This window comes from Nannospalax galili, unplaced genomic scaffold (assembly GCF_000622305.1).
Source record: "Nannospalax galili isolate Female #2095 unplaced genomic scaffold, S.galili_v1.0 scaffold241, whole genome shotgun sequence".
Taxonomy (NCBI): Eukaryota; Metazoa; Chordata; class Mammalia; order Rodentia; family Spalacidae; genus Nannospalax; species Nannospalax galili.
The window spans coordinates 1437347-1442459 of record NW_008345602.1 but is presented as its reverse complement, the minus strand read 5'-3'; the positions used below and the strand labels follow the sequence as shown (position 1 = coordinate 1442459).

Below are 5113 nucleotides of genomic sequence, written 5' to 3'. Positions count from 1 at the left end.
GTATGGTGTACGATTAGGATCCCATTTGAATTTTCCCACACGGGTAGCTAATGGTCTGAGCATCATTTTATTTCATCTTTTCTCCACTGAGTCCATCTGTTATAAATTATTTTCATACATGCATAAGTCTGTTTCTTGACCTACTCAGTTCCATTCATTATTTTCTTGTGTGAATATTACATTATGTTGTAATAATTCTTAATATTTGGGAGGGCAATTAATTGCTGCCCTCAATAACTCCCCCTTCCTTCTTTCTGTTCTCCTCCTCTTCTTCCCTTCCCTTTCTCCCCGTCTTCCCGATTCTCCCCATTTACTCCTTCTACTCCCCTCCTCCTCCTCCCCCTCCTCCTCCTCTTCCCCCTCCTCCTCCTCCTCCCCTCGTCCTCCTCCTTTTATGTCTGTGATCAAATTTATCCCTGAGCCCAGGCAAGGGGTTCAGGGGCCATGAGTTACAGTGTTCCTATGGCAGCCTTTTGGGCTGAATTGGACATGGCTGCACTCTTCATACTTCTTCAGTACTCTGAGAAGCATTAGTGTGGTATCTTTGTCCTAGTCAGATGAGTCCTTGTCCCACTGTGTTGCAATTTCTATCAAATTGAAACATTCCATTCTGGAGGGAAGCTGGTAACTCAGGAAATAACTTTCAAGTCTCAGGAAGTCCCTCCCACTTACCAGATCCATGGCCCCTTTTCCCCCAAGGTTGTACAAGTGATAAAGACTGCTGAGGACTGGAAACTGTCTGACCTGTTCAGCTGCCTGCAAATTGTGCAGAGAGATCCAGGGCTCTACCTGTGAGTTATCGCCCATGCTAAGGTGGACTTAGGTGATGCAGTTGCCTTTGAGTCATGCATATTCCTGTAAGTAACTCCTGTAATCCTCCCCCACCACCTGCTCCTCCTCCACCACTTCCTCCTCCTCCTCCTCCTCCTCCTCCTCTTCCACCTCCTCCACCTCCTCCTCCACCTCCTCCTCCCCTTCTTCCTCTTCCTCTTCTCCTTTCCTCCTCCTCTTTTCACTTTTCTTCTGACTCTTGTTCTCCCACCTCTTCCTCCTCTTTTTCTTTACTTCCCCTCTGTGCACATACAAAGACTTGCTGAAATTTAAAATTCAGATTGTGTTACTATATTGATCAATTTTGAGATAACCTCTGATTTCTGAGCCTTCCAGTTCATAAAATGTGGCATTTTTTCCATTTATTTAGATTTTTAAAAACCACTTTGAAAAATAATATTGTCTTCATTAAAACTTTTCCATGCTGAGTCCAATTTACTCTTAGGTCCTTTCATAGTCCTTAAAAATAGTGATGTAAATGATCTTTTATGAAATTATATTTTCTGTGTCCTGATTAGTAGAAATGTAATAGATTTACTACATTTAAAGGACTTTTTACCTCCAAGGATTTTTATTCAAGGGACTATGCAAACTTGATTCTAATAATTTCTCTGTGATTTTAATTCGAATAATTTCTGTATGTGTTCTTTTAGGCTTTCTCTGAAGATGGTGCTATCATTTGAAAATAATGAAATTAATTCATTCTTTTCTAAACTAAACAGTAACCCATAAAACAACTACCACCATCTAACACCAACGTGTAGAGCCAACTGTATTCTCTGTTTATGCTGCATTTTATGTCATTGAACTTTTGGGTCTCTTATTTATTGATGTATATTCTCTCTGTAAACTCTACTGCTATTTGTCTTTCCCTTATAGACATCTATTGTAATGTTTAAAATGTGAAAAATTTTGCATAAATATATGTTTTTGTATTGATAGAAGCGGTAATGTCTTTTATGGCTATTTTCACTTTGTTTACTTTTTTCATTCAGAATGCTTTAGAAAAGGTTCTCTATTTTGCTATGTGAGCATTTCAACATTGTGGGTTTCTACTTCATGAATTGCCTTTGGTAGAAATTGTTGCTGCCACTGGTATTCGAGTCTCCACCTCTTCCAGGAATAGAAGGGATTCTACTTCTTTCCTGTGCTAGTTACTTTTCTTATCAGGCCAAATGCCTGACGGATTCAACTGAAGAGAGGAAATATTTATTTTGTCTCATAGTTTCAGAGATGTCAGTCCATCATGGTGGGGAAAGTGTGACGGTGTCAAGCAGAGCAATTCACACAGAGGCTGCCAGGAAACAGAGAAAAGATTTGCAGAAGGGGCCAGTGCAAGACAGCACCCCAAGGCTGCATCCCCAGTGACCTGCCTCCTCCAAATTGGCCCTACCTCCTCCCCCTCACCATCTACCTACAGTGTCATCAGGTATGAACCCATCAAGGGATTAATCCATTCTTTAGGTTGGAGCCTTCATGGTTATTCCCTGGAAATACCATCACAGTTACACCCAGAGCTGTGTTTCTGGGCATTTCTTAATCCAATCAAGTTGACAAAACTGACCATCAAACCAGCCTCTTAAAGTTAGAATTATCCAATGATATGGAAATGGGATTATATCCATCACTTTGAGATGAAAGTGTAGAGAAATCCAGAATAATTTCCACAGGTACTTCCAACCCCTTGGCCGCTGTGAAAGAACTTGTGATATGAAGTTTTCATAAGATTAAAGCATTCTGAAAACACCAAGGCAATTTGTCATCATCAAGGTTCACTTTTATGAAATTCATCTTTCTAAATCTGGAAAAAGTAGGAATTCTATGCTTGTAGGGCATATAATTTGTGTATATCTGTAAAAGCTGACCTTTGGTGGCACATCTTTGATAAATGTTCATAGGTATTTCTGCTTGATCTATCAATTTTAGTTTCTGAAAGTGGTGTGCTAAAATCAGCAGCTAGCATTACTAATCTCTCTTCAGTTTTATCAGTTGTTACTTGGCATATTTTAATCTGTACCATTTAAGTGTGTTTATGATCAATGTTTATTAATTCCTTATGCTTGTATATAAAGTATTCTTCATTCCCTGCTGTTTTTTCATAAATGATAGTCACTCTTAACTCTTCAGAATGCAGAGCATGGAGAACATTACCGCTTTTAGTCTCAAAAACTATCATTTTGCACACAGAGGGTCACAACTGGCTAAGTTTTAGACAATAAGAAACTATAGAGTCCATGTCCCTGGATAGAACTCTTATACTAAACCTCATCCAATCACGGCTTAGGGACCATTGAGGAAGAGGGGGTGGAAAGATGGTAAGAATTAGAGTTAGTACATGAACAAAAGGGGACAGTGCCCTTCAGGCCTCTGGGAACTTACATGAATTTGCAACAATGATGACAGCATGCACAAGACCCAGGCTGACTCAATCAGACAAAAACCCAGCATAGAATGGGAAAACGGGAAGCAGGTCCCAATCCTAGCCAAGGAATTATTGGCGAATGATTACTGTGGGGTGAGAGAGAGCAGATCTTCTTTAAGGGAGTGACTCTAGACAGGCCAACTAGACTCTTGTGGATGAACTTACACTGAGGGACATCTGGACAAATGCTTACCTGGATAGAACTTAACATATATGACAGAATACCTGAAATCTGGTGGGGGAGGGGCTATGCACAGTGGGGAAGGGAGAGGGGGTCTAAACTTGATTGAGATGTATTATATGAAATGAACAAAAACTCAATTCAAAAATTAGGATGGATGGGGCTCAAGAGATGGCTCAGCAGTTAAGAGCACTGGCTGCTCTTTCAGAGGACCTAGGTTCAATTCCCAACATCTACATGGCAGCTAGCAACCATTAGAAACTCCACTTCCAGGGGGATCTAACACCCTCTTCTGGCCTCTAGGGGCATTACACAATGGGTACACATATACATGCAGACCAAATACTCATACACATTAAATAATTTAATACATGTATTAAAAAGTCAAATAAAAAATTAGGATTGCTATGTCAGCCTTCCCTTGATAATATTTTATTAGTATATTTTGCATCTACTTATTGTGTCTTTTTATTTTCAGTGAGCTCATGTAGTTGAAGCTGCTCTATTAATCAAGTATGAAAATCTCTGCCCTTGAAGTGGTGAAGTTAATACATTTTTAGTTATGTAATTATTGTTGTTTAAGGACATAGTTCTCTCAGCTTTCTTAACATTTTCCAGTCATTATAACTTTCATTATCCTTCTTCTCTAGCTATCTTCACAGTGTGGTGCCTCTGCTCCTTGATCCTCTCACCTGCAAAGCTGCTGTGCAGAAGCCTGAGATTGTTTTGATGCCCATCTTTTGTGGGTCAACTGTTCTTTTAATTATTTATTTACTTTTTAAATGTTATGTGTTGTCTGTATGTATGGGCTCCCATGCATGTAATGCCTGTGGAGGCCAGAAGAGGGCATCAGATCTCCAAAAACCTTGAGGGTACTGGAAATTGAACCTACAAGAGCAGCCAGTGCTCTTAACCACTGAGCCGTACCTCTAGCCCTCAGCTTTTCTTTTTCTTTTTTTAGATTTATTTTTATTTCTAATTATGTGCATGCCTGTATGCCTCTATGTGGGTATGTGCATGTGAGTGCCAGTGTTCCAGGAGGCCAGAAGAGGGCAGTAGATTTCCTGGAGCTGGAGTTACAGGCAGTTGTGAGTCATCTGTTGTGAATGCTGGGTATCGAACTCAGGTCCTCTGCAACAGGCAGCCAGTATTCTTAACCTCTGTGCCTTCTCTCTAGTCCTGAGCTATTCTTTCTGTCTAGAAGTATTGATGGGTTTTCTTTGATTTTGTTGTCTTTGTATTTTACTATAGTTAATTATTTTCCTTATTTTTTATGTTTGGCAATATATGAGTTCTTTTAATCTAAAATATTTCATTTTTACTCAATGCTGAGAAAACTATGTCTATTTTTTTTCTTCAAATGTTTTTCTTCATCTCCTTCTAGAGTTATAGCTTGTGAGTATTGGTATTTTTGTTTTTAGGATCTACTTCTCTCAGCTTTTCTTTTATATTTTCTTCTTTTCTATTTGAGACCACAATATAATTTTCTATTTTTTCTTCTGTTTTATCCATCTTACTGTATCTTTTCCTTCCAATTATTCTGTTTTAAGTGGCTTGTGTTCTTATTTGCTATTTTCATTAACATTTTTGGTTTGTTCCATATGAATAACATGATTTCTTCATTTTCTCAAATATCTTCACTTGCTTTATTTGGAATTCTCTTTTCCCTGTTCTAATTC

General features: G+C 38.8%; 1 pseudogene; it reads right to left on the bottom strand.

Annotated features, from left to right (window-relative positions):
* Positions 1–392: 392 nt before the first annotated feature.
* Positions 393–498, bottom strand: LOC115071821 (annotated as a pseudogene).
* Positions 499–5113: the final 4615 nt, after the last annotated feature.